The following is a 12,975-nucleotide window of genomic DNA, read 5'->3' on the forward strand; positions in this document are numbered from 1 at the left end:
TGGTTGGGTTTTCCAACAACTTGGCACGCATGACATGCCCTACAAAACTCACTAACATCACTCCGCAGCCCTGGCCAAAATAAATGTTTCAGAATTATGTTAACAGTCTTATTGACACCACGGTGTCCACCAAGACCAGTTTCATGTGAAACTTTCAAAATCTGCCTACGAAAGACCTTAGGCACCACAACCTGATGGATAACCCTCCAATCTTCATCAAAACTTGCATATGGAGGTCTCCATCTCCTCATGAGAATATCATCCTTCATGTAAAAGCATGTGCTTTCATTTACAGCTTCCTCCTCAGACAGAGCGCTATTGATACTTCCAACCAACTCAGGATCTTTGCCTTGAGCATCGATCAAAGACAACATATTAAGTCCTACATCAGTTTTACCATCCTGATAAACTCCACCACCATCTTCAGCAGATTTGCTATCATCTACCTTACAGAACACACTGTTATCATCCAGATGACCAAGAAAACTATCTCCCAAATCAACAGTATCCGGACTAGTCTCTTTCAAAGCCTGCTCTGAATTTTTCCTTTCCTGTTTTGCCTTAGTAGCCATAGACCTAGTCAATACACTGGAGGAAAACACGTCTGGCATCTCTTTTACCAAACTTTCAGTTTACTCATCAGTCACAGGAACTGGGTACCTAACAGCAACGATACTCCTTCTGCCGGTAAGGCAGGAGAAACTCCAACAACCACCTGACCTGACACAATGTCAGGCTACAAATTCACGACATGTAAAGGCACCTGAATTACACCACCTATACCTTTTACAAACACATCTGAATGAACAGCCGAGTCCTCAGAAAAAGGCAAAACATTAGCTAAGAGAAGAGTCTGGTTGGCCCCAGTATCCCGTAGAATACGCACAGGAACCTCCTCACTTACAAACTTACAAAACCTACAGTCACAAACGGTTTGTACCCTACAGACACTGCACTATTCTCCCTTTTGACACTAGCTAATGCATTAGGAACTACTTTCCTCTCACCAAAACCCTCCCTCTCTTTTTCTTCAGCTTACTACACTCAGACATTATATGTCCTTCTTGCTTCCAGTAATAACAAGGACACCAGGAACAGGTTTTTGCCTATTACCACTCTTGACATTATTGTTTCTACCTTGACTCTCATCCTTCCATTAAGAATCTTTCTTACCAATAAACTGATTAACCTTCCCTTGAGGTTTACTCCTCTCAACTACCTTATGTGTTAAGACGTATTCATCCAAGAGTACTGCTGCCCTCTGAACGTTCACCACCTCATGCTCCTCTAAGTAATGCCTTAATTCATGTGAAACCGAACATTTCAACTCCTCACTCAACATAAGCTCCTTCAAACTCCCAAAGCTATTAACACCAGTTGAGGACAACCATCGTTCAAAATGAACAAACTTCTTACAAACCAGGTCCACATAAGTGTCGCATTCGCCCTTTTTAGCATTGCGAAATGCTTGCCGATGTGCCTCAGGCACTAATTCATAAGCCCTCAAGACAGAAGACTTAAGTTGCTCGTAGCAACCCCCCCCCCCCCCCCCCCCTCTTCCACAGATAATGAGGCATAAACCTCCTGGGCCCTACCGATGAGCACACTCTGTACCAAAGTTGGCCAGACAGATCTCTCCCAGCCTAAATTGACAGATACCTTCTCAAAATGCTGAAAGAACTCTTCTACCTTACTCTCATCAAACTTAGGAACCAATCTAACATACTTGCAAGCGTCAAACTTGCCAGAGGAACCTCCACTCCTCACATCCAATTCCTTAGATTTCAAATCTAGGCTCTTCGTCTGTAGCTCAACCTCTTTTGTACGAAGTTCAAGCTCCTTCAATTTCAACTGTACTTCCAGAGCTTTTAGATTTAACTCAGAATCACTAGATCCATCAGAGGACGCAGAATCATCCCCCTCCTCCTCAGAATCAACATGCGCTGACCAAATGTCCGTTTGGACCAAAAACTGACGAATGCAGTCCTTAACCTCATCCTTTCTAAATGAAGGACGAACCAAAATGTCTAAAAGACGAGCAGCTTCCACTAACTCAGCCTTTGTCAACTACCCCAACAGCTCTGGTGTGGGACCGTCAACAAAACGTTGCAGTCTATCCTCAGCCATTGAGATAAAACTATGCCCAGACAACAAAACCAAACAACCAGTCTATAATATATACCAAACTCCACTAATGAGACAAAACCAGCACGACAGCTAGTAAACGAGACAGACTGATCCAAAACATGCAGTGAGCAAGCACAAAAATGCAAAGGAAACCTAGCAGCAAATTAAGATACCAGAAATCCACTGCGCGTTGAACGAATGCTAAATCCGAGAAAAATTGAGCTTGACCCGTCGCCTACACGAGCCCAACGAAACGCTCCACACACAAAACGTACATACACACACATGCACAGAACATGCACATAACTACACGCAGCGCTAGCGTTCGCGCATTATACTACATGTACTGTACGTAATAACTGGTATACGGAATTACGAAAACGAACTACCTCGACAAGAAAACTGGCTTGTTTTCCGACTCCTGGACAAGGACCCAAATATGTTACGTGGCTAGGACCAACTCTACATCTCGGTACACAAGAACCTAAACTTCTCCAACTCCTAAATCACCCCAAACTCTCACAATCGATGACACATCTTTTAAAGACAGGGAAGCCGTGTTTGTGTATTTGATCTCTAGCCGCGAACTCTTTATTACTCCTAGTCTACATCCAGACTTGGGTGCGTCACATGCCCTCACTTTATACCTCTCTTTAGAGTCTGGAATATATTATTATGTTTTAGGGTTGTTTTCTTTGATGAAATTACTGTAAAAAAAAAAACAGTTGTTATACTGCATCAATTTCACTTATTTTCAATCCACACGGTCACCTTAGATGATATTTTGGCTGCCATTTTGAAAAAAAAATCACGGAGTAAAGTTCAAAATATATTGCATTTACCTCATATTTCCTTCTTCAGCATGAAAAACCTGTCAAGAAGTATTTTGCATGTTAGAATTGATTTTACTGATAATATTGTAGTATTAAGTACCTTGCCATTAAATTTGTTTCTTGTGAAATATTTTTCAGCTATATATAACTTTCTACCCCCACACTGGAGGTCATTGTGACCTTTGAAAAAACGATGTCAAATGACTCAACTTGCCCCATCTGTGGGGTAAGTTGTGCCCCCTTCTGGGGTAAGATAAGCCACAAAAACTATGTGCAAAATGTATGCAGGAAGAACCGGAATGTCAATTTTTAACCAAAGTCTTTTCACTTGCTAATTCTCTATAAATACTAACATTATCTAAAAGTAAAAAACTGTCATGTGCATTTTCTACGTTCTGCCTGCATATCAATGGTTTTTAAAGTTCTTTTTTGTGTTTTCATTATACATTACCATAAAAATTACCATGGCTCAACTTGCCCCATGTTGGCTGGAACAAATTACCCCAGTCCGAACTGAATGCGATATTTTCACATCAACACATTTCTTATGCATCCATCATGTAAAAGACTATGACAAGAATGAGAATCTATACCTGGACTAACAATATTGTTCCTATTTGTTTATTATATTTAAAGACGTGTGTGGGTAAAAAGCACTGATCTATTTCATAGCTTTTTTACTTTTTTGGACTGAAATTTTAATTTTTCCCTCTAAAAAAGTACTTTTTGTTTCAAAGTTGAAAACAATGTGGTGGGGTTAAAGGTTATGTAATGGGACATCAAAACATGTCACCACCACAATGTCTGACTCATTCACTATTGGCCTGGGGGTGGTGGCTCAACTTGCCCCTACCTTTTGAAATAATATGATGATAATTCTTGTGCTGCATTCTTACCATTTTTTACCCATTTGGTCAGGTGTCACCTCGCTCAAAGATATCGTTTTGTAAGACAACTCGCTTCACAATATTTTATGTTAATGTAGGCCCGCTTACAGATCACATTAAGAAAGCGATAGAAAACGGAGAGGCCCTTTGTAACAGATCACGGATAATGGTCATTGGTCCGGCTGGTGTTGGCAAGACGAGCTTTATCCGTCGACTGACAGGACAGAGGTATGTATGTTAAAACAAGTTTTCATTCTAATAGTTATACTTCGTATGGTGATACCCCCTGTTTACATTCTACATTATCTATTTCTTCATAACACTGACATAAATCCTGGGGGTAGAGATATGTCACATGCACACACACGCTTTTCAGAAAGAGGTGTGACTTATAAAATCATCGACTCCCTCGATTACGCTTTTCTGTTAAACAAGACTTTGATATTAAATTATATCAGTATTTAACCCGGACAGCCTTGGGATACTTTTAGTCTGGTCAGTCCGTTGGAGGGGGCTATTATCCTACCTAAGATCTCAGTCGAAGATCGCAAAATCGCGACGAAAATTTGGATGATGGTAGACAATTGCATCAACTACGAGATTACACAGCTAAATCTCACCAAATCGATAGACTTCATTTCACATGAATTAAATATGCTTATCTATGAATGAGCTATTACAAACAATGTATATTTTTATCTTGTTCAAATAAAAGCTCGTAGATTGATAATTTTTAGTGTAAATTTCTATCATAGCATTCTTAACAATTCTTTTTTGAAAAAAAAATTCATATACCAAACTTAAAATTGATTTAAAGGTTTTCTGCACTGCATGACAGGAGTATGCTTGTAATGGTAAATCAATCCAGGATTCCAAAATCCAATAACTTTTTTAATATGTTTATTTGAGCATTCGATCATTAAAATCAGTTCAAGCTTTAAATAACGGATATTTTCCATCCTTCCTTCCTGTTGGGAGGGGGGATACATGACTGAATGATTAGGTATATATAACGAGGAAAATACATTTATGAAATCAATGATGTTAGAACATATACTTGTATTATATCATATAAGTAACACTGTTATCAATATTATCTGACCCATATTATACTGGATGTTAACCCTAAAAGGCCCGGGGCGGATTCCGCCCCCCCCCCCCTCTATTATTTTCTCGATAAATCCGCCTCAAATTTTTTTTTCAACTGCGTCGCTCGCTGACTTCTTACTTTCAAATCTCGCACAACTTTTGAGACCAGATTTGCAATGCCCGGGTACGCAGTTTCAAATTTACGCAACATTGTGTAAGTGCATGTCGGACCGAAACTGCTCAAATATGTGAATTCATGTACAAATCCAATGCAAATTGTGTATTTAGCCCAAATTCATAAATGTATGATTTTTCTCCTTTTAATGATTAAACTTAATTAATTTGTCTTGCTTATGATCAGAAATAAGTCTGCAACAATTTTCATCGAAAATCAATAGAAAAACAAGAAGTAAAAAAAAATTATAAGAAATGAAAAAATATATAAAATACATTAAAAAAAATTGCGATGCCATTTTTTTAATGTACATATTATCCGGATCCTACAAAGAGTCTGTGAATAAAACATTAGCAGTTTTGGGGCCGTATGATAGTTGATTAGAGCAAATGGTTTTATGTCATGCATAATTAATTCATGAAATGAAAAAATCCTGTCATAAAAAACAACCATACAGCCTTGTAGGTTTTAACGCACACTACCACTGTGCAAATTTCCGCGGCGCTCGCGTAATCGAAGGACGAGATTTCTCCCCGGCTGTGAGAGGGGTCCAATATTAATAACCCCGCTCTTTTTTGGTAAATTACCCCCCCCCCCCCCCTCCACCCTCCCCCCCCCCCCTCCCTCCCGACAAATTTCACAAGCAGAAAAATGGGTTGAGGTGAAAGCATGCGACGACTTTGCGCAACAAAGGGTCGCTCATAAGCATTATTTTTTGTTAAATGGCTTTCAATAATATCTTATTAGGAATGGATGCAGATTCTCATGTGAGTTTCTGGGCAAAACTTTTCTGACAGTATTCGCCTCAGTATTATTTTATTCTCCCAAAACTGCACTCCATTGAAAGACGATTTGTGAAATCATTATGTCTTCCAACTATGGAAAATGTGCTCGCTCGCTTCGCTTGCCTGCATTTCGATGCAAACTGTAATCCAGTAGTCACAACGTCACAACGAATTCATTACAATACATATTACATTACATAATAGCCCGGGATGTGATAATTACACACCACTTGATAGAGGTTTTGGGGCAACGTCCTTTCTTCCACCTACTGAAAATTTGCTCGGTCTGTATGCTCACTCGCAGCATTATCCAATAATCACACCTCATGAACGACTATTTTGGTTATCATGTCTTCCAACTACAGAAATAATTTGCTCGCTCGCTCACATTTGGATATTTACTATAGTTCCCCCGGGGGGGGGGGGTCACTCTCCACATGGACTGCTACCTGTACCTACCCGTGTCCGACAACCTCAGAAATGCACCCTAACCGGCGTAACTACATTAACTAAATTTGCAACCCTAAATGGCGTAACCCCTGAGAAAAACCACCCGAAGTGGCGTAAACATATCGAAATCGATTGATTTGATACCATACTGATTACTGATGTTTAATTGATGTTACATACAACAGGTATAAATTCCCTGCATTATTTTAAAGTTATTGCAAGTAAGACTAGCATAATTTGCTCTCAATTACACCTATCTTAGCCACTTTGAATGGCCATCTTTTAGCCTAAATTAATTAATGCAAGTGAAAGATGTTGCTTGCCTTGACTGACTGATTCATCACTTACCATTCATTTTACCAATTTCATCTAAACTTGAAAAAATGGAATCCATACCAGTTAACATAGATTAATTAAACCTGTATCTACTTCTACTTTTTTAAATTGATAATAAAAAAACAAATCAATATAGGAATCCCCGGTATGAATCAAACAAAATTGTAGATTATAGGCCTAAACCGTAGGCGTGCTGCCTAGTATAGAGCCGGGTGTAAAGACTAGAGACTAGAGACTATACTGTATTCTCTCATAAGTGATGCACTAGCCGGTGTGTGCGAGGATTATTTTGTGTCCTAGGTCTGCTCCCGAATCTTCTCCAATGTGCAACCCCAAATGACGGGAAATGGCGTAGATCTATTCATATTTGGAACCCTCAATGGCATAATCTTCATAACCAAATTAACAACCCTAAATGGCGTGAAGAGAGAGAGAAAAGGCTACCCTAAACGGCGATTTACCAGCGAATGGTCCTGAAATGCAACCCTTTTTGTCAAAGACGTCGACGCCGCCTGAGTGCCCTTTTCGACGCCTTTTCTGGACGCGGGTGCGTAGCAGGTCATGTGGAGAGTGACCCCCCCCCCCCCCCCGGGTATAGTTCAATATTTTATGATACAACAAAAGCATTACATCTACAGCCATTGAAACATAAGTTGTCGGAGGCCTTTAACTGAAAGATAAAAGCATTATGTACACGGTTATTACCCGGTATACATAGCCCGAGGTGTGGGGGTCTCCCTCAGATTTTTAATTTTCAGGTCAATATACATGTATTGCTTTCACCACCCCCCCCCCCCTGCTTGGACCGGATTTACGCCAGTGTTACCAGCAATTATTTCATGAGAACATTTTTTAATCAAGGTTAATTGGGACATATATCTCGATCTGGTATATTAATGAAAACTTATTTTATTTAAATTCAGAAATCTTAGCTCAAAACAAATTTATGATGATCACTAAAACAGAAAAGCATATGTTGTCCATTGTATTAATATTACTTGGAAAAATACCTGATATGTCATGGAATTCGGTGCATATTTTGCTTATTTCTCATTGCAACAATTGCGCATTTTCTTCGAGGGCCATTTGGCGCATATTTTTTTATTTATAAATACAAACACTTGGGTGGTAATTCTTTTGGATTCAATTTCAAATTCATTTTGATATATTTACCACAACTGAAGAACGGTCAACAGTCAAATTTGTATAAAAAGTGCTACACCATCTTGTGTTGAAAACTTTATTTTTATTCAAGTAGAACCATAACATGACCTTATAACTCTGAATTATAATTTTTCTAGTTTATGAAAATAAATATGTCATGTTTGGCATCAAATGAAAGCTAATGAAATTTTGAATGCAAATGTTTGAATCACTATATTTAAACCAAAGAAAGATTAGATAAAGGTCATTTAAAGCCGTATAAAATCAAGTGTGTCATGAATTTAAATTATTCATGAAAAAATGCAGAACACGGCTTGGTTGCAACTTTGAAAATTACAGTAAGATGGACATAACACGCCACCTGTCCGGCAACTGCATGGTGCAACTGCCTTCCGTCAATATGCGGCAACTTCCAATAATTCAATCGGGGCAAAAAAAATGTTCCATAAACGGGTACAGGAGGGTTATCTTCTATTTTCCACCCAAATTTGGATAGGGCAGTTGCAGGGGATCATGTCAATCAGCAGCTCCCCACATGAGTACATGAAGACGAGCGCGTTTGACATGTTCTATCGCTGCATTGTAGGTAGGAGGAAGGGTTTTGATTTTCGGAGGGCCTTTCTTCTTGCAGAAAAGAAATAATCTCATTGTTCAGTGATTTAGTTTTTTCTCCCACAGTACAAGAAGGACAGAAAGTCAATTCCAGCTTTGGTCCACTCCTATTCTTCAGCATCAGACTCAGTAAATAACTGTAGATTAAGATCTAAGTCTAGAAGTAGGTTAAGTGCAGAACTCTTCCCTTTAACGAAAGGATACGACACAGTATCACAACCTGATAAAGCATGTACAGCCAGTCGATCGTAGCATTTGTCTACTAGCTTCGAAGCCGAAGCATTGATATTGATTACTCTCCCATTATGCTTCCTCATGGAAACTTGTGTAGCAGGTTTGTAGACCCAAACGAAGAACACTAGTAACACGAAGATTCTATGTCATCAGTGACAGTTTGTATATATGTATGCTTCTTTTGTGGTGACCGCTTTAGAAGATAGCTGATGATTTTCAAATCAGCCTCTTCATGATGATACAATCATTTACAATAAGGTGCACTCCAGGATTGGTCTCTTTGACATCGCACATATACTGAATCAGTGCACTCTTGTTCACATCACTCTTCATAATGACATCTTTAGCCGGTAGTATTGTATTGCTGTTCAATACATACTCGTGTGATGTACTACCCTTTGCCCGCCTCTGACGTTCATGGGATTTGATTTATTGCTTATCAAATCGATCAAATAATGATGTAGGTGGTAAGGTGTCTTTCCAGTGATATCAAAGTTGAATTCTTCAAAGTTGAATTTCTTGGCCACCTTGTATGATAAATAGCTTTATTTCCCTCAACCAGTTCTGTATCTACAGGACCAAGAGTAGACGTAGCAAAGACTTACAATATGTGAACAAGGACTGTTTTGTTTCCCTTACGCATATCTCCATAGTCATAAAAGATGCTGGATGGCACAGGGGCAAGCTCATACCTGAAGACTTCAGAAAGCTGGATATCTCCGCTCTGTGAGATAACGAGCAGACGACCATACACTTGTTCAATGTTGTAGGTACCATCATCACCAACCTTCACGCTCTTCTTCATAGCTTCCATTGTCACCACTTTTTTTCTTTATTGGGTTATGGAAGGCACCAGGAAGTGGCCATCTCGTGTCCAATAGCAAGGGAGTTGTGTACATTAACTTCATCAAGTGCTATTCACCCATTAATGATGTTAGACAAAGGCTCATCTGACTGCGCCTTCATTGGATTTGTTTGTCTCTCCAGTTCTTATACGATCTTCTTTCGGTCTGCAGCATCTAACTTCCTCCTCACTTGCTTCATTGTGGTTAACTGTCTGTGTGCTAAGGACTTCTGATGGCTCATCAAAAGGGAAAGGGTGTTGCAGAGATGATGAGACAAAATCCACCCAGACACCTGTTCAGAAGACAAAGGCTTGCCGACCAGACTACCTTTGACTTCTCATACCGGATGAACGTTTGCTCTCCAAACTGTTCTAGAAAGACAGAGTTCCAAACCCCTGTCTGATGGCGACAGACATGCTCTCCTCGAAGGAATGCAGCTAGAATAGATTCTGGTAGTAATGTCGTCATCTCAAATACATGCCATGATATATATCTTGCATAGTTCCAGTAGCCAGCTGCAAAGAAATATGGAACCATTTTCTTCCATGCAAACAGATGTAGTAGCCGATTCCCTTCCGTTTCTGCACGGAGATACAGGTGCATGATTACTACCGGTGTGACGAAGCAGTCAATCCAGAGACGGCCTGTTCGTCATTGCCGAGAATGCTCTGTGTCCTCTGGTCTTTCATCCACTGGTGTGTTACCATCCAAAATGAAGGATTATTGAAGAGCAGTCAATACCATCCGAAAAACCCTTAGAGCTTTGGGCCATGCCTTTAGATTTAACATGTGAGTAACAGTTCTTCCAGTCCACCGCCATTCCTTAGAGCACCTACACAACTAACATACGACATCAGTGTGTGTATCCCTCCTGGTCATACTACCAAGTTACCCCCAGCGAGTTGGATGTGACCACTTTATCTGTTGAATCACTTTGTAGAGTTGCAGATATGTGGATGTATTCGATGTTGTGCTGCTTCATAAACTTCTCAATAAAGATGAGTGTGCTCAGGACCGTATCAGTGTGTGCAGGGGGAGAATCAATTAACGGCCCAAAGGCAAACCTTGTGGAAACACCTGCGACTTTGCCCTACTCTTAGCTGAACTTACCATTGTACCAGACCAATCACATTTGAGATTATCACCTTCGGTGCTTTGAATAACTGACACCATCCATCGCATGTCACTCTCCAAAGCAGATTTTCACACTTGCTGCTGTCTTTGACATGTGTTCAAATTGTTGCCCAAAGTGATTGGTAGCATCAGGATGTGTCGGCTTCTTAGGACCGTCAGAGTAAGCTATCTTGACAAAAGACATTTCACTGGCCTTTAGCGAGCTCATCTCTTTGGTTGATATCCTTGGAATCCCAAATCGCTTCAGACACATGAACGTTAGCTTCTGAAAGAAGAAAAAAAATGTTAAAATAACACCATTACTAACTTGGGTATTAACAAAATATTGCTTGGAAAAAAAAAGTAATTGGAAAACATCAATGCCTACCCAGAAATTGGCCAAAATTGTTTGCTGTTGAATTATAAAAGAATTGAAAAACACTATTAGCGAACCAGATATTTACAAAATATAGCTTTTTGTCAATCAACTTGTGGTTATAATAATTTTTGAAAATGTCTTGCGAAGTGTAAGGCACCTACCATTGACGTGTTGAGTGAACTTCACTGCCATTGAGGGTGTTTCACTGCATCTGTTGGGTGTGTAAACCTGAAGATCGAAGGTGTCACACTATGAGCTCATCGATCCCCCGTAATTGAGCAGACCTCTGAAAGTGAAATCTTGCTGGCCAGTCATCTTGGTTGCTGATTTCCGGTACACACTAAAAAATAAAGGTTCAAAATTGAACCCCGAAAGGTTGATGCAAAATCAGCACCCTATGGGTTCAAAAATTGAACCCCAATCAGGGGTTCAATTTTTGCACCCTGCGGGTTCAAAACTGCACCCATTGGGGTTCAAATTAACATCCATAGGGTTCAAATTTGCACCCTTAAATGTATATTTTTGCACCTTTTGGGGTTCATTTTCCACCAAACCCAACCCTAGATGGTGCATAATTGAACCTTTCATTTTTAGGGTATATTTCTGAACCCCATAGGGTTCATATTTGAGCCATTACTGCACCTTAAAGGTTCAAATTTGAACCTTTAAGCCATATTTTGCACCTTTCAGGGTGCATTTTCCACCAAAATGAAACTTACAGGGTGCATAATTGAACCTTCACAGTGTATTTTGCATCCCCTGGGGAGCAAAATAGACTGTGAAAGGTTCAATTAAAAGCCCCCACGGGTTCAATAAGAGCACCCATGGGGTTCAAATTTGAAACTGTCCTGGTTCACATTTGAACCCCAAATCACCCCCATTTACACCACTTCTTTGCATTCACGCCCACAGTAGGAAACAGATAAAAAGGTTCATTTGAAAACATAAGTATGAATGATAAAGTGTGCAATTTATTATTGAGAAATCTTTGGTCTCTCGAAATTAATCATAATCAACACACGGGAATGTACACACAATCTTGCACTGTGCTGTAAGATACATTAACTGGAATACATACAATATAAATGAAATGCACTAACACCAATAAAAACCTAGAGTACTTGCAGTTTGTTGATCTTGATAGCAAACTACCATGCAAGCCCATTGATCTTTACTCCTACGAAGTACAGTATATGAATATAATAATTTAAAAGAATTAAAACAAAAGTGAGACAATGTCAACGTTGAATCTGCAATATTTGCATGAAATTTAAAAGCACATAGACTATATCGCGTGTACAAGCGCAAGATAGATCCTCTGTTCGTCGCGATCTCGTTCATTTTAGGCGGGGTTATTATGAAACACGTCCGGGCGGCCAAAAGAGCGTATTAGCAAGAAGAATCTATGACTGGAGTTCCAACAGTCAACAAATTTATTCAAGCAGCTGGTCATTTCTAAAGAAGCACAAAAGAAAGAACGGCAATAATGACCCTTTTGATGTCCAGCTTCGAAGCCGCCAGTTTCATTGAAAAAAATCCGAGGGGTGAAATTTTACAAATATTCATTTGTATAAATTTCCCATCTTTCATATTAATAAACAAACTGAAATTTGAATGCATGACAAAACATCAATAACCGAGCACTATTACGACGAGATATTTGCCCAGACTATATCAATTAACCTTTAATTGGTGAAAAAAGAAATAATTTGACCTTTACTGAAACCAGATTTTAAAACTTTTCCGATCGTTTGCGGCGAATAAAAATGTCAAATGTGCTCGGTGGAATATTGTTGTTCATTACTGTATATGCCAGATGAATGCCCGAATTATGTACTACACATATAACCAGACCAAGATCATGAAGATGCCGCGAAAAAGTAATTATCATCACAAAAGCATATTTCCCTTTATGTATGACCTATAGCTGCGAGTCATGCGGGAAT

The sequence above is a fragment of the Lytechinus pictus genome, chromosome 8 (genome assembly GCF_037042905.1).
Source record: "Lytechinus pictus isolate F3 Inbred chromosome 8, Lp3.0, whole genome shotgun sequence".
Lineage (NCBI taxonomy): Eukaryota > Metazoa > Echinodermata > Echinoidea > Temnopleuroida > Toxopneustidae > Lytechinus > Lytechinus pictus.